A 23,648-nucleotide genomic window follows, 5' to 3' on the forward strand; every position below is an offset into this window, starting at 1 on the left:
CTCATATATACACCAGCAGTGTACTTTTAAAGGGGTCATATTATGAGTTTTTTTTTGGAAGATGTAAAATAAGTATTTGGTGTCCCCAGAGTGCGTAATGTACAGTTTTAGCTCAAAACACCCCACAGATAATTTATTATAGCATGTTAAAATTGCCACTTTGTAGGCCTGAGCAAAAATGTGATGTTTTTGGGTGTGTCCTTTACAAATGCAAATAAGCGGATGAAATGCGAACACTGATCGCAATGATGGTGGCTTGTTGCAATTGAAACTCAATTGTGCTGTCAATTATTTTTGCTCTCTGCACTAAATGGCAGTGTCATGGTTGGATAGTGCAGATTAAGGGGACAGTAAGTAGGATTTACCCCATCTTGTGGTGAAATTGTATTTTGCATTCAAATGAATAGTGCTCCTAGCGCCTCGTTTTTCCAAATGCGTGTTGCAACTACGGCAGCCGTTATGAACTCACTGATCTCCGGGTCCGTTTCAGCTGGTTAACGTGTTCTGAATAAAAACGTGTTGCGGAAACGCATTGGTAGGCTAGTGCTTTTTGTCCTTCTCTGCTATTATAGTTTATCAATACGGTGGAATGACATGAAAGTCTCCTTGGACTTACCCGTTCAATGCAAGTAAAGAGAAGAAATTGTAAGCTTACAAAAAAGTCAGATCATTGGCAGAGGTCATTTGAACACAAATGAGGACATTTATGAATAAAGACATTGATTTTGACTAATAAAACACTTAAAATCCTACTTGCAGTCCCTTTTAGGGGCGGTATTGTATTGCAACCTACATCACAAAACAGGCAAAATCTGAATGACCTAATTTTTCACATGCTTGCAAAGAATGGCTTACCCAAACAAAGTTACTGGGTTGTTCTTTTTCACATTATCTAGGTTGATAGAAGCACTGGCGACCCAATTATAGCACTTAAACATGAAAAAAGTCAGAGTTTCACACCGTGGATTTTGCTGTGGAATGTTAAAAAGATCATAACCCATAAATATTTCCTATATTGCCCTATATTTGATTTAATTTCTCAAGTTTGTTACTTTATTGTAGCATTCCCTTTAAGTCACATGATCCTTGAGACGGTGTGGCCTACATAAGCAACTTTGCTAATGTGTCTTATGACGCGTTCAGACTGCACAATTTTAGCCCTGATTTTCACTCGCCGACAGGTTTTGATTAATCGCAGACAAACGGCCGAAATCACAGGCAAATGGATGCTAGTGCACGCGAGTGGCAATCACATTTGCACATTAGCAACATTTCTTTTTCTTTCTGCTGCAAATGAGCGCACATACAATTTGTATGGTAAGCTTCTTACGGGCTACTATTTTTAATAATAATCCCAGTCTCACGTGAGAATTCATGTCTTGCACGCGTGACCTTGCGTTGTTTCCTTCGCGTCACTTCTTGCATGCGTTTGGTTGTGAGACGTAGTTTTGCGGGACAAAGTTGTCTGCGATCTTCCTATGGTAAAGTCATGCAGTGTGAAACCCAATGTCGCCAATCCATCATGCAGTCTGAAAACAGCAGCAGCAACTGAACTCGGCATTAGTTGTGATTGTTGTGTTCGGCTAATAAATTCATGAGGAGTGACCTTCAACTGTGCCATTAACTGTTGACATTACACTGTTATGTGTATCTGTATTGCCTAATGCAAAGGTTTAATGTGTTTGTTAGGCTATGCAGAGATGTGTGTAGTTTTGTAGACATCAGGTCTCCTGAGACGGTTGAACTGAGATAAATTATACTCCTAACGTGTACATTCAGAGCCCTTCCGAAAAAGGGCCACGTTATTTTTTTCCTTTTACTCGGAACGACCTGCAGTTCGTAAAAGAAAGGATCGGGTCTTGTTCATCAGATTTGTATTGACATTATTTATTGATATTCATTACCTAATGTACAGTATGCTGGATTCAGAGCGTCGGATTTTGGACAGAAGCCACAGCGGTGGTTCCACTTCACTTCGTCTGGATTTGGCTCCGAGTCTCTCCAGACAATGGTTCGGTTTTAACTGCCATTTCCTTTAATAGCGCTGAAGTTATGCGGCTCACGGCCGCCCATATCTCACGCTCTCGCTCATATCTCCTGTTTTCCTCATCCGAGCAGGCTGGTACAGAGGCGGATAGGAATGCTTAATTATTAATTGGCTTGTTGTGTTTGTGCCGGGAGGCAATAAATAACGTTCTCGTCTAATGAATAATGGGGTTGGTTCGGGGGCCCCAGCTCAACCGCGGATCCCCACAGTGAGCCATTAGTGTTTTACAGTGTCTCCAACGCTCGGAGGAAGCCGGTTTCCTGCCAGCCCATTACCCGAGCACCGGGGAGGCGGGCGACTGGACCTACTCCGGGGCAAAGTGGCCGACCCCGGCGGCCCGGGAGGACGAGTGTGTCCGCGGGGTCGGCTATGGGCCGGTGGAGAGGAACAAAAGGGTGACTAGTCAAAAAGTTTTACGCCGAAGTTTGCAATTAATAACTCGCGCAGAGCCCGAGGGGTCGAGGGTCTGTTAGTTTTGACTTGATCAGCATTAGAAATGGATTATTAATACAAAGTGGTAGGTCATCTGGTTATTGAAATCTTTGGCTGGACTACTGTTATGTTAAGACCAAAATCAAAGCAAAAACTTTCCATTAATAAAAAGACATGATCAGTTTTTAAATAATGATTTGTTTGTGGAAACCCCACAATTGTGCTGATCAATCGCGCAAAATTGACTTGGACACAAAACAATAAAAGTAAAACAAATAATACATAAATAAAAAGAAACTTTGGACTACAATAGAAAGTTGTTTTTTTTGTATAACTTTCATTTGGCCATTATGTAAAATCATCAGCCATCAGAATTTTTCATAAAAGCACCTTGTACAGTCTTTCTTAGTTTTCGAAATTACAACATTGATAGACATAACAGTTCATAAAAAATTTTTTATGACGGAAATATAAATGAAAATGTAAAAATAATTGCCTTACAATAAGACAGTTTTTTTTCTGCAAACCATGTATTTTTGTGTGGCTCTAACATATCTGCATGATCCCACACATGCTTTCGTAAATCACACATACACAAACACGCACACGCATATACACACACGCGCGCTGCATGTCTCCATGTCAGTTGATCTGTTCTGAAAGGTCATTTTTCAGTGGGAGAGGCAGACAGGTCTGTACAGAGATCAGATTGATTTGTCCCCAAACTTCACAGCATTGCAGCAGCAAACCTCACAAATCAGCACTGTCCTACCTCCCGCTGATGCCCATGTTCACTGCGTGTGAATGTAAGCGTGTTAGAAAGTAGAAGAAAGTTCAGGAAATAAATAATCGTGAGGGTATGTTGTAAAAATCTGTGTTGCTCATAAATTGTTATGCATGCATGTTTCATGATTTTTAAGTGTGAACTCTGTAGTATATTTGCAGCAAAATTGTTGATCTGAAGAAACTCGTACAGTTGTTTGTCATTATTCTATCAAATTTTTTTTTTTTACAAAAAAGCATTCATAAATTATCATCATTACACGTTCAGTGTTTTACAGATTTAATTAATTTTAACTGAAGAGTGTAAAGCAATAACATTAATAGGGCAAACATAAATAACAAAGACATGATTAAAAAAGTTTCCATGGCAGTTTGAATCCAACCCAAAGCTCTTTTACAGCATGTGTGTGTTTGTTGCTGTGTGTGTTTGTGCATATGCATGAGTAACTCTATAAATTCAGATTCCTCAGCCTTTTTGTTCTGCATGTTTATTTCATGCATGTGACAACGGAGCTTCTCAAAGGTGCGAAGGAGATGGTGAGGCCTCAGTGCAGGGTAGGCTAGGAACCATGTGCCTTCATCAGTATGCATACTGCAACCCAATAGGCCCGCAGGGGGAAGAGTTAGTGTGCGACACGCATGGCTTCCCTGCTTTAATTTCCCTCCATTTGAGAACATTAGCCCTGACAAAGGCAGAGAGGTACAGAGGGACGACTGAACAAACACACACAGAGAGAGAGAGAGAGAGAGAGAGAGAGAGAGGCTTGACGGGGAGATTGGAAGAATGGATGAGAAGCGTGTGGAGAAACTAGGAGAATGGAAAGAATAAATTTGAAACTCGATTTTTCCTGAACAGATATGCAAAGTAAAACCAACAACAACATTCTGAATGTAACTCGCTGAAACTTTTTTTTATAAAGGTAGTGGTGGTATCATGGTACAGTGGTAATGACAGATTGTAAAAACACTTATTATATTAATAAGTCATTGCATAATTTTTTTTTTTAAAGAATATCATTATGCCACCATACAGTAGTGGTAGTGTGTCCAAAATGTCCCTTTTTAAGTGGTTATAAAAGTTTTGTATTGTGGAAATTGTGTTTTTTTATACTGTATATTTTATATTTTTGGGTAATTTTGTGTTGTGTGTTGTATTAACATTTGGAAATTTTGTATTGCTTTGCGTAAGCAATGGAAAAGGTTGTGGGTTCGATCCCGTGGAACAGACATAATGATAAAATGTATGCCTTATAAAGCACTGTAAGTCACTTTGGATAAAAGCGTAAATATAAATGCACTGAAAAAAATGATTTATTGAATTTACTCAATTTTTTAAGGTAAGTGGTTGCAATCAATTTATTTAAGCTACATTTAAACAAAAAAAGATTAGTAAAGTAAAATTAAATATAAAACTTTTGTTTAAATGTAGCTTAAATAAATTGATTGCAACCACTTACCTTAAATAATTGAGTAAATTCAAGGAATCATTTTTTTCAGTGTGGAAAGAAATTCTGGGTTTGAGACAATGCGGAAAACTACCATTAAATATATGATAAACATTATCTAGATAGAAGTGTAAAATTAAATCATAAAGTAAACTGAAAAATCACCGGTTGCACATGAATGAATTAAGTTTTCAAATGAGTTGAATCTACGTAATTTATTTACATACACCAGTTCAACATGATTGAATCAAGTTTTCTTAAAATGAAATACATTTTTAATTAATGTTAATTTAATTTTAAGAAAACTTAATCATGAGCAATCAATGTCCAGAAGTTTTTTTTTTCAGTGCCGCCTCTATAACTTTTTTATGCAATGAGAATGTTGCATATACATGTTTAGTAATTTGCCAGATGCTTGTGTCCTCAGTAACTAACAGTGCATTGAAGGTATACAGCCTATTTGATCAACACGTGTTCCCTGGCAGTCAAATCCATGACATTGCAACCGCTTGCATCATGCATTCACAGTTAAGGTACAAAGCGTTTCCCCAATGCTTTGTGTTGCTGAATGTGTAGGACAAAAGAGCAATGAAGGCCAAGAGTCTGATCTCTTTCAGGATGCTTTCAGCAGTTGCTTGTCTTACTTATGTGTCAGATGGCCCAGCTTGTTTCTTAGCATCACTATGTATATGATTGACAGAAAAATCAATGACCTCATCAATCACTTAAGTGAATTGTGGAAATAGATCCATCACCCGACTCCGATCCCTTGTCTGCGAATGACCAGTGTTGAAAACTTGTTGCTTAAGCAAACAAGACATGGATACACTCACAATAGTCTCAACTGACAGAACATGATGCTGTAGCAACACCAAGGTCATGGGATTGGTTCCCAAAAAGATGTTGCCATGTGGAACTTTTAGAAAGATCTCTTGACATAAATACACTATAATATACATAGCTATATTATCAGTGGTGTGTCTGTCAAAGGCATATAATCCATAAATGCAAATGTATTATTATTTGAAACCTATGCTGCTTCCGAGTCGCCTACTTACATACTATAAGGGAAAATCAATAGGTGTGCATTATTTTCGAATAATTCAACGGCCCTCCGTCAATTATTCCTTACATAGTAGGCATTAGGGCATGCGATATGTCCGTGATAATGATGCCGAAATTGCCCCAATTGTCTGTGAACTACGGCTTTGTGTAGTAAATGCCGCTCCATCTGAAAGCAGATAATGGCGAATTAATAGTAAAAAGGGGGCCGGCTTTACTGTAAAGATGCTCATGTGATTTTTCGTGCAGCCCTAGTAGGCATAAAGTACCTGGATGACTTCCCGCAAGACTTTGAAGTGTGCATTCGATGAACGCTTTACTATCCCGTAAGTCCCCTGGAAAGGAGTCACCTACCAAAGAAGGAGAGGCATTGTCATAGTTTTAAAAATGTCAGAAGAAAGCCATAACACGACTCCATTCAAATGTAAATACAGAAGGAAAACAGCTGTTAGGGAGCATGGACACCAAAGCTTTAACGCCGGCATATGTTTTTAATTGTTTCCAGCGGAAGCGCAGCATTTTTTAAAAAAGCCAGCAGCTGGCATTTTTTTCACGCTGAAAGTCGGTTCTTTGCGTTTTTTTCATGCTGAGAGTTGAAAATGATTCAATTTCAGTTAAAAAGCTCAGCTCGTCAATGTCAGTTTTCACACGGCTGTCCAATCACAGTAGAGGAGGGGTGGGACAAATATTACAACAACCAACTGGCACATCGTACAACTACGATAAACAAAGCAGAAGTATCACAGCAACCAAAGCGCTCAGCTAAAGAAAGCTTCTAGTCAGCCGAAATAAACTGGCAGGCAGCGTCCGCCGGGTGTTTTTGTGCTTTGGTGTGCACACCCCCATACTTATGGCTAAATTGCGCTTGTTTAGCGTCATTCAAGTTAACGACTTGCTTGTTGTTATGATGACATATGTCAGGTGATGTATAGTATATTGGAATTTCATTCATACTATCTATATTCATACTATATAGAACGCACTGATTTAACGGCCAATATGTAGGTACTTCATCTAATTCAGTACCTACTGTCACAGTATGCCATTTCGGACGCATGGTGAATTTCATAATGAAAAAGCCATAGAAAGTGGCCAGGTCATAAAACAAGCAGGCAAAAACAAATCTGTTCGATATTATGTGATGATAAACCAAATTATTGGTCCTTTGGTCTTGTTCTTTTTTATTTACTGTGAACCAACAGGTGCCTCATTGCCATGAATGAGATTATTAGAGGGGTAAATCTGATTACCTGCCCACAGCAAAATTACACTTTAACTTCTACAACCGGCTCATGGGGTCCAGTGGTGGTGGTGTAGATCTGGTCAAGGTGAAACCGCTCGACCTCAAACTTGCTTTGGACCACAGGGCAGTTTCAAAGAGGGAGAGTTTTGACCCTATTACACGAAAACAGATTAGCTCTCTTTAAATCTCTGATCTTTTCTTATTTAATTTTCACCTGCAGCTTTAACTCTGTGTAGTGAAGCCCAGGCTCATATCTATGAAGATCATCACACTGTCCTTCTCCCCTCAGGACAATCTCAGGAGAGGGTTACAGTTTCTCAGTCTCTGACTCAAACAGGCCATCAGGTTTTCTTTAATACTGACTTCAAAGCTGCAGGTGGGGAGGTCAAAGAGCAAAGTTTAACACCCCTGCTGAAATGACCAATATAGATGGTCATTATGGTCAAAACTGACCAGCACCAAAATTGCAGTTAGGTCTTTTAACAAAAAAACTACAAGGCTTATAGCAGTGTTTATACATTTTTGTCTTGTTAATCATGTGTGTTTTTTTAAAGTTTGTTAATTAGTTTTGCATTATTATAAGTAGCACAGTAGTAATGATGTGGATTTTCTGTTTTACAGAATTGTTCATCTAATGTATTTTAGGACACATGTAGAGTAGACTTTGATTTAGTCCTCAAAGCAACCTGATCTTTCTGTTTCTCACCTCTGTAAGGGGTGGTTCACATTTCAAGTCTAAAACCGCACAGATAACATGACTATGCCACTTTCCTCAACCTTTCTCATGCACATTCTGAAAAGTTGAAGTATTTTAAACTGTCAGCAGCGCTCCTGGAAAAAAGACTAAGAGGCTGTTTACACTTGGTATTAAGATGTGTTTTCATCGATCGGATCACAAGTGGACGAGAGAGACACATTGCGTTTACACCTGGTATTTAAATCCGTCTCTTTTGTCCACTTTCGACCGCATCTGTCCTGAATACTGTGAGGGGGTGGTCTGTGAGACGGTGGGCGAGTCTCTCTGCTGTCATTCAAACGCGAGCGGGAGTAATTATGAGTTTATATGGACGCAAACTTATATTATGTCGGAGCCCGCTGCTTGTTTAGCAAGTATACATGCTGCACAGTGTTTTGTACGTTTATTTGTTGGAGCTTTCTCTGAATTTTCGGCGCAATTGATGAAATAGGATCGCGCAACTTTCACGCTTTCAAAACGAAACTACGGAGAACAGTAGTTTTATCAATGAAAGTCTAAAAATAGCGCTGTTCACCGTATGTTCACGGCAGAAGTCAAAAAAGACGTAAAATTAGTGTTTAATACCTCAGATTAAATAAATGGGCGGAGAGAAGGCGGTCGCATGTGGCTGTTCGAACGCATTCAACCACATTGCGTTCCGCAACTCCAAAGCGATCCGATCGAAAGTGGTTTCGACTACCTCTGAATGTGGTTGAAAGTGGTCGAAAGTGGACGCGTTCAAAACGTTTTGAACACCGTTTACACCTGGCATTAACTTCGTCCACTTGTGATCCGATCGACGAAAACGCATGTTAATGCCAAGTGTAAACAGCCTCTATGTGTCGCACTATGTGTGCTTGCCGCACATCTACATGTGAAATAACGTATTTGTGCTCACAAAAGACGCGAAATGTGAACTGCCCCCAAGTAAACATTAAAGATGGGTAAATGTGGTGGGTAGACTAAATTGAAGCTTATGTGGGCTACATAATCTTATGGCACTTTTTTACAATTTTACTAATTTGTGTGAATTCGATGTATGATCTCATTTGTGAGTTTCGGTACGATCTACTTTCTTCCCAGTGACATTACACTGTAAAAAGTAAAAGTTGGATCAACTCAAAAATTACTTTATTTGGTTACTGCTACACTTTTATAATTTTTTATTTAAAGTGAGAAAATGTAAGTTTATAAAGCTAATTTTTTTAAGTGTAAGTAACTTTTAAAGTACAGCAGCTTTCACTATTTACCGTAATTTCCGGACTATAAGTCACACTTTTTTCATAGTTTGGCTGGTCCTGCGACTTCTAGTCAGGTGCGACTTATGTCAAAATTAGAAAAGAGAAACCATTACCGTCTACAGCCGCGAGAGTCCACTCTATGCTGATCCTGTTTTATGTAATTCAATGGATTCAGTGATGTGGAATGACTTCGGGACCTTTTTGAACTTGATTTGGCTTGTCGTGTTAATTTAGCCTAATCTGCCTCCCAGGTATGTTCGATGTGCTATTATGTACGATGAATAAATGTTAATGTTACGTTAACATGTACGGACACCTATTCAGCCTGCAGTTCTATGTGCCATTGTTTAGTTGAATAACTTGCCTTTCCAGATTAAATGTCTGTTCTTGGGCTTGGATTTTGTGAAATAACACGACGTTTAGTCCAGTGCGACTTGTAAATGTTTTTTCCTCTTCAAAACGCATTTTTAAGTGATGCGACTTATACTCTGAAGCGACTTATAGTCCAGAAAATACAGTACAGTGTAGGTTTAGGGGTGGAGCTCCACATTGGTTTTGTATTAGCCACCATAGTTATGTCTTCCTGTCAGATTAGGCTTGTATGGCATATGTAGCTGGTACATCACTTATTCCAAATTATTAGAAAGGTAAAGCTTGCAGGTAAACGAATTTTTTCCCCCTCCGATTGCCTGTTTGTGTCTGCACACACCAGTACTCTGAAAGCAAAGTGAAGCGAATGGAACAAAGCCCCCCACTTGTCAAATCTGTCAGATCTCATTAGCATCCCATGTTTCCCCTGTGTTCGTCCGTCGTCAGAACCCCTGTCTGTCTAGGAATGTGAGGTGGGTCTCGTCCCAAAATGAAACAAAGTCCATCCGTTAACGCCTTGTCTGCCCGTGGCCTCCACCGCACCTCGTTCCCCACCCCCCTACAAATCACAGAGTAAACCGCCAATCATTCATCACCGCGGTAAAGGGGTCATTATTGTCCCGATGACACCAGACATCCCCCGTGTGAACCGCGCCTCTGCCTCCTTTCTGTTTCAGAGGCATCCATCCAACAGGGTGAATGAAAGGTGTGGAGATAACACAGAAGAGATGGACACAGGGCAGAGATGGCAGGATAAGAGGCGAAATACAGGTGCTGCCCGACTCCTTTGTCACAGTGTTTGTCAGGCGTTGTGGGATGGATTGGTGGTTCAGGTCTCAAAAGATGCACGTACCTGACAGGATCCATCTTAGATTTATGGAATAGCGAGTAGCAAAAAGGAAGAAGTCTTTACGCTTTTTCCAACACTTGTTTAATCTGTTTTATCGCACTATTTATATGGCAAGAAAAAATCGGGTGCTCAAGCTGTACGTGCGAGAACTTGAGCCATAGAGATAAACATTGATTTCTCTGAGTGATGACGCTGATGTGAATCAGAAGGGAGATAAGAATAGATTCGTTCCACAAAAACAGTTACAAACCAAAGAAACTGTTCATTGGGTCGAAAACAAAACAAATGTAGAAGGAGGGGCTTAAGGATTTTTTTTTGCTTCTTGATTGGATAAAAGTTGTGGAAGGAAAAACTAATGAGGCACTTCAAGTAAAGTGGGCGGAGCAATGCCAACCTTTTGTAATGTAACATTTAAAAAAAAGAAATTCTAGGTTTATTAAAGGATTAACAAATGTTAAACCGAAAAGTTAACTGGCTTCTAGCTAACTAGTTTCAAGCTTTATCATAATCAGATCTTCGTTCCATGTTGTAAATATTTTAAGATTGATGAAACATCATTTTGAAGAAGTTAAGCGGTCAAAAGTCCTAATTGAGTAATCAGCCATAGATGTGTGGTAGAGAGAGAAGTAAACACAGTGAGTTATGGAGAGAAGAACAAGGAGAGAAGAAAAGTGTGATTGTGACCGAGCTCAGTATTGTAGACTGATAAATGAATGAAGGGGAAGTGAAGGGAGTCGGATCAAGGACATGCTCTGGTTTACCTGAACTCTGCTCAGGGTCAGATGGAGGCCGCCGCTCAATGAGTGATGAAGCACATTACTTATGATCTGAGGATAGGATGTGAAGTAAGAAAAAAGAGAGATGAAGTAAAAACAGAAGACAATTTCTACAGGATGTCTGAGTAGAAGTGGATGGTGAGCAGTATTTGAGAGCGCAGTTAAATACACATAGGGACGGTTTCCCGGACAGGGTTTAAATTAAGCCAGGACTAGGCCTTAGTTATATTAGGACATTTACGTCGTTTTTACAAACATACCTTACAAAAAACATTACTCGTGTGTATCTTTAGATGAAAAACAATGGCATTAATATATTTTAATATATCTCAGTGCAAGCTGTTTTTTTAAGACGGCTTAAACAAGCATTTAAGTCTTGGACTAGAGTTAAACACTGTCTGGAAAACTGCCTCATAGACATCTTTAATCCATCACAGGCCATGAATTAAAGTTTATCACGGTAAAAAGATGTTAAAAATTTGCTTAGTAACTTACTTTAGTTTTAATTTTTTTTTTCCTGGCAACGGTTTGTTCAAAGTTAAATGAACGTTAAACATGAACAAGTCTCTGTCTTTACAGCATAAAACTATAAAAAAGCATTCTGGGAACCAAAACCTGAAAGAAAAAGACAACACTAAAGGTTGATGAGGATTTCTGATTCCCAGAATGCTTTGCATAGGGGTGTTATTTTATTTTTATTTTGTAAAGATAAAGAATTGTTCATGTTTAATGTACAAAAAATATACAAAAAGTTACTGGCAAATAGCTTCCAGTATTACTGTAATGTCTGTAGGCACAATGTAAAGGGCTCAATAACCTTGAACTATGGTAAAATCACTGTAACAACTTTTAATGACATTACTCTTTACATTTTCTAAAAGAAGTTTAAAGGCAAATAATGTCATCCAAGTAATATGCACTGCCATTAAAAGGTTAAGGGTCACTTACAATATTTTTTCACATTTTATAATAATAATAAATTTGATAAAATCAAAACTATGGAATAACCACTGATCTATATAAATGACTGGATTGCGCATAGAACGCTTGACGTAACTGCGTGACGTGAAGCCAGCGCAGAGTTCGAGCCGCCATCTTGGTATACCCAACCGGCAGAGAGCGCCATTGACTTCCATTCAAAATCATGATTAAAATTTACCCCCTTTACAGCGTATCAGTTACACAAGGTTAATTTTTAGGATATGTCTACGTTAATTATTTGTTAATTCTGGTGTTATTTGCAATGTTTATGTTTTAATCGGGCAGGATAATGGATTTATAAAAAACCGTTAAGGTGAGTGTGTCTGTTGCATTTGTTAATGACACGGGTATAAATAAAGTTTTTTTTTGACATTCAGCTACACTGTGACGGTCAGCGTTATTTCTTTAAATAGTTTAGATAACATAATTACAAAACTAGCAAATTATTGCATGAACATACGGTACAAAGCATGATTATTTATATAGATTTCAGAATGAGCACGTTTATTGTCATTAATACTAAATATGCTGCGGTCTGTCTGCTGATCTGATACTGTAATAAAGATGAATTTATAATAACTGATTAAAACGCAAAATGTACAACTTTCAGTAAATAACTATTTACATGCTTTGGACGTTTGTGTTGTAATAATGTACAGGGTAAGTTCACATATAAAAACGAAGACGAGTAAAGTTATGTTTTATCATTAAAATCTGATAACGTCCATTGATTTAATAGAACGTTTGGGTATACCAACATGGCGGCGCGGTGGCTTCACAAGTGTGACGTCATGCGCAATCCAGTCATTTATATAGATCAGTGGGAATAACCCAAAAGTAACATTATTGTTATTATTATTATTGTTATTGTTGTTATTATTATTATTATTATTATTAACTAATATGGTTACATTGGTCATATTTTAGCATCTTCAATATAGTCACCCTTTGCCTTGAATTTACATTTTATGAAGAAGCATTTTGAGTTTTCACCATGAGATGCTTTTTAAACAATATTGAAAGAGTTCCCATCTGTTCTGGGCATTTATTGGCTGCTTTTTCCAAGTCATCCATATTAAAGTCCTTTTCTAAATTATATTTTTTATTCATTTCTAATTTTTTGTTATTTATAGTTTTATTTTGTTTTAGAATTAAATAATTAAATAATTTTAGCATGCACCTCAAATCAAATGATTAAATACAATTTTAACTAAATGTTCTTTTAACGTAGTCTACGTTGAGCGAAATTATATGTTTGCTTTTATTTTAAGCACAAACCTAATTAACAGTCCCCCCAGAAAAACGTGATTATGCGATCGCATGATTCAACGAAAAATCGGCCAAAGTCTGCATTTATGCAAGGGTCGCATTTTTTCAAATACGCCGAACTTTCCCAGCATACATTGCAAATTTCCATGCACAAAATATGCGGGACTTCATGATTTCATAATCCCCGCATTTTCGTAGCAAAAATCCCATATATCCAAGCAGAAAGTTGAAAATGTTGCATTTACTTCACACAAGCATAGACATTTCCCCTGTTGCCATGGGAACGTTATGAAGTGACGTAAACATCATTGAAAAGCTGCAAACAGTTTTTGCAAGTTCCCACAAACTTTGCAAGTTCCCGCAATTTCATTGCATAAAATTGTATAAATATCCCCTTATTCCGTTGCATTTTTTAAGAAAACGTGCCGCAAGATCAAGGATTTTGATTAACCAGATAACATTATTGATTTATGAAATAATTTGTATGTCATTAGCCAAACTATACGATATAATCATTAGATCTGAGTTTGACATTTACAGGTGTGCGTATTTCACCTGTAGATGATTTCGAACGTGCCTCATGCAGACACATTTTTGTGCATTTAAGCACTCGCTTTACAAAATTCAGTTTGCCTAAAGAAAGTTTTACTTGAATTTGGTTGGAGTTGACAATTTCAGAGTATTCGAAAGCTGTCCTCTTTTTTCCTCTTTCTTAGTGTGAAACAAACAAATCGTCACCTCCCTTGAACCGGCGCTGTGCTCTTCGTTAGTGAAGTATATGGGCTTCACTGACTGTGAGCAATATTGTCCTTACTGTGAACCCCTGTGGAGAGACCCATTGGAGGCCTGTCTCTCAAACAAACAGACGACGAACCGCCATAACCATCTCTACAGCCAACTACGACCAAACAGTCCTTATCACGTATAGCATCACAATCTACAGTGGATAAAACAAACCCCGTGTCAGAATACCAAGAGAATCAAGCTGATCTCAGAATATGAAGACAGATGAACGTAATAACAAAAGCTTTAAAAATTTGTGTACTCTGTCACGGTGGGGTCGAGGTGGGGGGCATGTTTTTTGTGGTGCGTTGTGGGTAAATATGTGCCATAACTCACGCAGCGTCACCGTGATGCCGTTTAAGCGTTCATGTGTATAATTATTTTGGAGTGTGTCTCCATTTTCTTTCTTTTGCTTCAAATCAATTTTTATGGCAGCTGATTTTATGGCAGTCATCAGAGCAGCGGAGAGACTCAGACTGCGTCTGCTGCGGGCGTAAAACAGTGCAGAGAGGAGCGATATAAATATTATCGCTTCCACTACGCCTCAGGCGACTACACGAATGAGAAAACGTTCACGTTTGTGTCTGCGGTTGTTTGCGTTCTCGCGCTTGTAAAAACGTCTGAGGTTCCCGACACTGACGTCTGACCCGCGCCGTGATCCGTCCTCGGGGTGGCTCTTTCGTCGTAGTGGTAACGGGGGTTATCGGTTAATGTCGGGAAACGACGCTGTGCTACTTTCGTTGACGAGACGTCACACGATGCCTCGTGACAAACGAGCTGTGTTGGTCTCGTCTTTTTTGGTTGTAGGGATCATTTCTTAAACCCAGATTAATTTTAGCACTGTACTGAAAATGATTTCTGACAGAAAATCATCTTTTATAGAAGAGATAAAGTAGAGAGCTAAGACAAGAATCACTATTAATATTGTTTAAAATAGAGTCAAATGGGTACCAAAAACATCATACCTCAAATTGTGTGGCTTGTTGTGATCACCTTTTAGATTTTTCTTCAAAAATTCCCATCCTGGCCAAACTGTATAGCAACACTTTTTTTCACAACACCTATTAAAATAAAAACTATTCATTTCATTTAACAAACTCTTTTACTGACCCTCATTTTTCTACTCTTGTTATCATGAGAGCCCCTCTTACCACGACCCCAAGTGTCAGGCTTACCTATAGCAAGATTAGTGTTGTCCAAACACATTCAAGGGCTCCGGGTACAGGACAAGGCCTGTGTCTCCTCAAAGCCCGGGCAGCTCGTATAAAGCAAAGTGGGTTAATGATGGTGAATATTAACACCTGCGCTTATGTAAATATTAGTGTCCCACTCTCTCTCATGTTAAGCCGGCATTTGATCTTTGTTACCTCTCTGAGTGGTTTAGGATATAATCTCAGATGGACGTGAGATGAAAGTGGCGAACGTCTCTTTTCTGTACAAAAGAATAATCTGGGCTTCTCGGAGGGACTTTAAAAAAAGAGGCTTTTCTGGAGTCCTACATCATTGTCCTCCCAATGCAACAAACCTGTCTTAAATGTCACTTTTATTCTTTGTTTCTAGTTGCTTCTTTTGGCAGAGATGTTCTGATGGCCTTTATTTCCACAGGGTGATATAGATCTCTTGTGGATTTGTGAAGAGGCGGTTCTATCTAATTGTTTCTATCAGTCTTTTTTCTTTGGCAGGCTTTAGGTCTTGGCTGCATCCCAAAGGTCATTTAGAATCTGCTCACTTTTAAAGTGTTCGCTTTTAAAAGCTGAAATCGGTGTGCAATTTTCACCTCCGAACACATGCCAAAGTGTTATAGGATATAAAAGTTTTAAATTCTAATGATATCATAGTTGAGAGGGCTGCCTGTCTTTTAAAAGCCGCAAACGGTTGACCCGGTTCATCGTTTGTCTGAGATCACAATTACGAGCGTAGCTGTTGTCATCGGTCGTCTTTGTCTTCCTGGGATCTGTGGATGCAGTTGCCACCAACAGTGATGCTTTAGGCACGACGCTTCAATGTGCCCCCTGGTGCTCCCTTCCAGAACTGCATGCTTGCCATTTTATTAGTGCACCTTACTGACCCTTTGAAAAAATGCTGAAAATAGTATCAGACTTATATTAACTTTATCCTAACACTGCAAAGAGACTTGTAAATACAATGTTGATTAAGTTGTATTTCAAACACACACACTAAGTGGAATAAGTAAATTTTTATATACTATACATAGAAACACTAAAATCTAAAATAGCAATTCTGATATGGAAAATGTTATCATAGCCATGACTGCGTGTGTATGTGTATGTTTTTAAAAACAAAAACAAAAATATATATACACATGGATACCAACTCTTCTGAGTTTATTTCAACCTTCAACATTTGCCCTTTTGCAGAGAAAGAAATGTTAACTTTGTCCATGTTCTCTTCTTAAGGTGACTCTTAAAGACATGGGATGATGCAAATCCCCGAGGGTTTAAAAGTCACCTGAGGTGCCAACTCTGCAATTAGACCTCCATTCAGGAAACACATAAATTACAGACTGATAGAAGAGACACGAGAAGCTGAAGACATAACAGTGATTAATAGAACCATTAATTCAGGCAGATTTTCATCCCAAAACCTTACTCATCTTTTCCATAATAATAGATAATTGCAATGTATGGATATTGTCAAAGATGAGGAGCAGATTAAAATGAAAAGTTTGAGTAGGAAAATTAGATCTATCTCTCTAAGTAGTTTCTTACGGTAGGTGAATGTGGGCAGATTCATAAATGTATATATTGAGAAATATTGGTAACATTAAAAAAATCTAGCATGAGGTTAAAACCACCTGATCTCACAAATTTCCTTGAAATAGTCACGCATTATTTTGCTAAGTTTTGTGCGGCATTGTCACGTATTTCCACCATTTTACGTGCCCGTGCCACGACTTTCTTTTCCCGTATTGGTTACTCAACTGTTTTTGATTGTTGTTTCAGTTTGGGGTTAGATTTGTTGTTTGCGTTAGGATGTTAATTTAAGTATTGGTTTATACTATTTTTTTCGTATGCTTTTTAAACCATTGTCGCCTGACGTTATAGGTTTAGAGTTGGGTTAGGTTGTAATTTTATGTAACAGAAAGTTGTTCTAACCCCAAACCGAAGTGACAATTGTAAGAAAATAGGAAAAACAGTTGAGTAACCATACGTGAAACTGACACAAAAAAGAAAGTCCAGCATGAAAAATGGTGGAAATATGTGACAATGCCACGCAAAACTGAGCAAAATAATGCGCAAGTATTTCACACGTATTTTGTGAGATCAGGCTGTGAAAATCAGTTCAACCTACTATTAAAAGTTTTGGCTTGCAAAAAGTTGACATAACTTATAAAATCAAGTTGAAATTGTCTAAACCAATTTTTTTTAAGTTAAAGTAACATAAAATATGTTAATTTGACAAAAATGCAGAAAATACAGGTCAGAAATATTTTAGTTGAGTTTTTAATTTTTAATATGTATTATTATTATTATTATTATTATTAATAAACATACACTGTAAAAAATACTTTGCTGTCTTAAAATTTTTTGTTGAATCAACTCAGATTTACAAGTCATTTCAACTAACTATTATTTATCTTGACTAGAGTTGAGTTGTTATAACTACATGTGAGTTGTTATAACTTATAAAATTAAGTTGACTTTTCATTAAAAAAAATCATAACATATTTCATTATGAATATATTTCATTTAATTAAAACATTCATAATATATTAATAAATTTATAAATACTTCATTATTTGTGGTGGTCTGATTGAATTTTTCTTTTACATTTTATTATAAGTAAACGTATCTAGAATCGCTTAAATCTCAATTTAAATTCCTTCACATTTCAGAAATGTTAAGAATGGTCGAGAAAACTTAATTTGTGTTTTCTGTAAAGTCTTTAAGAAGAGGCTTTTACAGGATGTTTATAGGAAGAATTGTAAAAAAGGAAGTATTGTAAAAACGCAAGTAAAAAAAATTGATTTTTTTCTGTTCAGTCTCTGTCTGGCATTATTTATCCTATTCTGCAAATACTTTTACTATACTGTAATGGCAAGCGTTCTGTTCACAGGGAGAACCCTGCCGTGATGAAGTAAAGCGAGTTTCTACCAGATGTGCTGAACAGATTTAAAAATGACAGCAAAAACACTGATTGATGATTTTAAATCAGTTTTCTCTTGAACTCCAAAGATTGATGATTTGTAATGAACTCGTGCTAGAAGATCAACCTAGAACAACGTGTCCCACAGCTGCAGTCTTGAACTTCACCACAGGATAGCAGTGTCGGCTCAGTTTTGCCGTTCACGCCGTCTCCCTACCCCCCATCTTTCATTCCCTGTGTCTCCACCTCCTTATGAATACATTATTCATTTCCTGGTTGAAGCACTTCCTCTTGTTTTCAATATTCATGAAGCTTTAAGTAAAAAACATCTACCTCCTTAAGCAGGTATAGTCACATTACCTGTCCTTATGTATGCATTACACCAGGTGGTTTGAGAGTCTTAAGACGGCCAGTGAGGGCGTGTGTTGCGTGTATTGTTATGTTTCAGTGCATTTGATAGTCAAATGTATGTCAATTTTGTAAGAAGAGTTTACAAAACAGAAACTGAACCATTCCTCTTTTCTATTTAGTGTCTAAAGACGTATGGAGGCTTTGTGAGACGTTGTTAAGAGTCTGACATCTTTTGCATACCAATTTATCAAAGCATTTCTATTGAATCCACTGACAACCACGTCATTGTATGAAACTTGTGCCTTTACTAGTTTTAGATGATGTTTTTTCTAAAACTATGTTAGACTATTTTATTGTTTAAATTTTAATAATCTTTTGAAATAATTATTTGTATTTCAATATACAGATGTTATTTATTTATTTTGTAAATCTTACTTACATGGAAATGTATGTGTGTACACACACAGTATAAAGTGTGTATATATTTAATGGAATGATCCAGCTATTGTCCGCATTAAAGATAGACACGCTTGATGATAATAATGCAGCCGCTGTTTTTTGTATGTGAGATATGTTTCTGTTTAATAGATGAGTGTGCTCAGATGTTTAAAAACTCTTATCAGTTCAGTTCTCAAAGGCCTCTCACAAAACACAAGCAATGGGGAAGCCCTTTAGATAAGGGCGAGAGAGAAAGAGAGAGATTACTTTCTCCTCGAACCAGAAGAAAATATGAGGCGGACTAGATGAATAGTGATGCTCTGAGGTCAACAGCCGTGTGCCTTTATTTTCTATAAGCTACTGAATTTTGCACGCAGTAGCTGCTTGGCTTCAAATACGTTTTTTTGTTGATGTAATCGCAGATACGATTATTTCAGCATAACGGCGTTATAATAGCTTATGTCAGTCAGAAACATACAAAGGAATTTATCCAGTCTAGTACTGTAAGCTGTATGAACAGCATTTATGGCATAATGTTGACTATAACAGATAAAAATTTAGACTTGTCCCCGTTTTTAATCAAACATTATGGTTGCAATAAAGTGCACAATAAAAGTGCATAGGGCTAGGCAATAAACATTGCAATACAGTTCTTTCCTAGAGTGAAAGTATACAGTATGTAGCATGAAACCAATATGAGGATACTGTGCAAAACTATTTTAGGTAAAAATAAAGAAAAAATGTTTTTATTTATATCTTTTGGTTTAGTTGTTTTTGTAGTTTTAGTTATTTTCAAAAGTTCACTGTATAATGTAAAATCGGTCATTAGTAGAACTGCATTGAATCTGATATTTTTAATTTCGCCTGATATGTTTTAGTAGAAGTGATCTTAGCTACGACTAACATATTGTACTATTTAATATTCATCCTACAGAAAGTTTGCAAATGATTTTGTGCAGGCCAAACCAATAACATATGTTAATGTTATAATCAAAAATGATTATTTACCTCATGCTGATTTTGGCAGCAAGAATGACTAAGATTATGAAGTCCTAAACCCTGACTGGCAGATCCATGAGTTAGTAACCATTGTATGTGAGATGATCAGTTTGTCCATTTACTTATAATTGGTCTGCCAGATTGTTGTATACACTGAGAAAAAATCACAGTAATCGTACCCATCGTACCCACCTACAGTACAGTTCATGCCAGAATACATTGTGTCTTTGTAAATACAGCAGTGATGTTTTATTAGACATTGATTTGGGTCACGAGAAAAAAAAATCAATGCTTGATGCTTTGCATAATGTGAAAAGACCGTATCAAACAGGAAAATGGGTGAAGGCTATTGTGAAATTGGACATTTTCATAAACACAAACCACTGGATGAATGACCACGCTAACATTAGTCATCCCCCAACACAGGACATTCACACATCCCCTTATGATTTACCTCGGTGTCTGAGGCTGCACCATAGTGTCACATTGGTCCGCCATTAGCTTCTCAACAGCCTCCTAAACTTAATTTCCCTGATTTGTGTCAAAGAGCCGACAAGCCTTACCATCGATTAAAATGTCATGGGAGGATTCTTATTTCAGATTGTGGAAACTGCATTGTGTGTGTGTGTCACTGGCTTTGTATACATAAGAGAAAATTTAATCAAAAGTCACTGGATCTATGGTGTAGCAGTTATACTGTACAAGCTCCAGTACATTGAGCTTTGCTGCTCAATGCGAGTTTGAATCCACTTTTCAGTCCTGTTCACTCTTTCTGCTTTTTCAAAAACAAAAGTGACTTAAAGATCATTCATTTGAAATCTTGAAATGATATCCTGATGACGATTTACAGTGCTGCCAGTGCAAAAGTCTTGGACCACACTGAAACCAAGATAAAGTTGTAAAATGTTTAAAATGTTTCTACTGGAATAACCAAATGATATTAACCACTTTGTGCAAAAAGTCCAGATTTCCTTGTCGGTTGGTTTTAGCAATCATCATTTTTATTCTGACTGTATAATTCAATGCAAATTAATATAATGCGGATTCAAAGCAGTTGTTTCACTAGTGGTCAAATACTTCCACTCCACACTCTATATTTGAACTCTTCACTAAGATATCACATGATTAGGATATTCACTCCTCTTTAGTCTGCAAACACTAATGACTTTAGGTTGTCTACATGTATTGACTTGATATTCAGAAGGTGACGCGTGCTTGCAGATAGAGACCAGTGTGACTTGTCAGACCCTTGACCTCCAAACTTTCACCTGTGACCCCAGCTGACCTCTCACCCCCTAACTGCCCACTATTTCAAGTGGAAATAGAGAGCGAGTGAGCATGGTGGTGTTTAACTTAGAGAGGATGGGCACTTACTGTATAGCATATGTGATATTTCTGATACCAGAACTTTATAATATCTCTATGCATTCACACATTCATATGCATCATTTGAGGAAAAAGTATCTTAATTTTATAATCTCCTTCAAATGCAGTTCTCTTGTAGTCGGCCATGCACTGTAAAAAGTCACTGTAAAAGATTAATCAACTGTATTGACTAGTGATGCGTTGCTGTAACTTATAAAATAAAGTTGACATAACTAAAGCAACTTGATTTAAAACTGTAAGTTACAGCAGCTCATCACTTGTCAAGATTGAGTTGAAATGACTCGTAAATCTTAGTTGATTAAACGTAAAAATGTACAAAAAATATTGTGTGCTAAATTTGAATAATATGGCATCTTTAACGTTGTACTCCAAGCATTGGGTCAAAAAGGGACGAGCCCAGCAGCTAGGTTGTAATTAACCCCAAAAATGTTAATATTTGCACAACAATGGGTTAAAACAACCCAGCATTTTGGGTTGAAAGAACCTAGCATGCGTTAAATTACAACTGGGCTCGTCCCCTTTTGACCCAATGCTGGTGTGAGCCATTTAGACTGCACAGAAATAGAAATATGTGTAATATACTGTGAAAACTCTTAAGGACACCCAGGAACAATGTCTCTTTTTGTCTTTACTGTTGATGCCAATGTTTGATTTACTTTTTGCTTGTCAAATGTATTGATTTGCATGTTAAACAGGTTTTTAAACAAAAAAAATTTTTTATTTTATTGCACACACCCAGTTACTGAGTTTAATATGTTCTTGTAGTAGAGAGAAAGAACATGCCATTTTATAAGTCATTTTTTGTGATTTACTGTTCTCCTAAAGAACATTCTGTAAAAATATAATCTTGATATCTTTAATGTCGACTAAGATCATGTCAAAGATTGAAAACAATGAGCAAAATCAAACTTTGATGCTCCTAATTTCAAAATTAGATTGAGACTTTAGCCTTGATAGGGTCACTTGTATGTTGTGTAGGTGGATATGTTTTTTTTGCATTGCGAATTTGTCCCGGCAGTCTTGCAGGAAGCAGCTCACAGCACTAGAAACCGGGTGGTTTGATAAACTCTTGTAAACTTGGTGACTGTGTAAATCTGCTGCGAGAGTGGAGCTTCATTCAAAAACAAAATTAATGTGTAAATATGCTGGCTCATATCTCAGCGCTGTTACATCATGGCGCTTGTGGGACTGTGGGCTCTGTTTGTGTGTGTGTTTGTGGGTGGGTGAGATTTATTCGGCTTGTACTCTGGCGCTTCATTATTGCAGACCATCCAAGAGCGCAGGATCTCCAAACAATTTATGACAGACACCTTTATTGGCCCCTGTAAAATAAAAGACAGAGGGGAAAAAAGATTCATCATCTCTCTCTCCATCTATCATTCGGTCCCCGGAACACCCCATTAAAAAGGGGCGCAGTTTTACAACGATTTAAATGGGCATATGTCTGGTCACCGTTGGCACTCAGCTGTGAGGGCAGCTTTAGGACCCGGAGCTTCGCGGCTCCACCGTCTAAATGAAAGGTTGGCGTCTGCAGCTTTGCCCATCTGGATTTATACCATTGCGCATTGTTTAATTGTGCCACTAAATAATGCCCATGTATTATTTAATAGGCTGTTATTGGGTTTTTAATTGGCAGGCCAGGAGGCGCTTCGGTCTCCGAGAGTACATTAAAAAAGACGGGGATCGGCCCGGGTATCTTTGTGCGTGAACTGGTGAGGTGGGTTTGAGTGGAGGTATGTGTGTGTTTGTGTTCTACAGGGATTTTAATATCCACTATAATACGGCTATTTGTTTAGACCAGTTTCTGTCGTCTTGATACTACTGTAGCCTATTGTATACCACGCTTACAATGAAGCAAACGATTTACCATCGATACACTCTGACAGTGACCGATATGGAGATTCACGTACACAAGCTGTTCAAGTTTACGCAAAAATGATGCCAGAACAAACGGCAGCCAGCGATATGGAAAGTCTCTCATAATTACTAAAACATATGCCAGAACTACACGATTTAATAAACTCCTATAAATGCATGCAGTAAAAGATGAAGTTCAGCTGATGGGCAATTTGAGCATTACATTTTATTTCTCATTTCACCATTAAAACATTGATGCTGTTGTGGCTGATCTGAAATTGTTTGTTGTGGTTTACTAGTTTCATAACACCAGAATCCTGCAAGACATTTCCCCGAGATTTACACGGATATACTCCATCCCAGATATACTGTAAATGTTGTTTTGTAGAGCAGAAAGACATATCAATTTAAAACGACTATTAAAAGTGTTATGACCTTGGTAAAACTGTAATGATAAAGGAATAAATGGCTTGTTGACAACGGCATTAAAAAT

At 37.6% G+C, this 23,648-nt stretch overlaps 1 long non-coding RNA gene across 2 annotated transcripts in view; it reads left to right on the plus strand.

The window, feature by feature from the left end:
• The window catches only part of LOC135733957 (uncharacterized), a 243,091-nt gene that overhangs the window by 31,385 nt on the left and 188,058 nt on the right, over nucleotides 1–23,648 (plus strand). The window lies entirely within an intron of this gene.

The sequence above is a fragment of the Paramisgurnus dabryanus genome, chromosome 3, assembly GCF_030506205.2.
Source record: "Paramisgurnus dabryanus chromosome 3, PD_genome_1.1, whole genome shotgun sequence".
In the NCBI taxonomy this organism is placed as follows: domain Eukaryota; kingdom Metazoa; phylum Chordata; class Actinopteri; order Cypriniformes; family Cobitidae; genus Paramisgurnus; species Paramisgurnus dabryanus.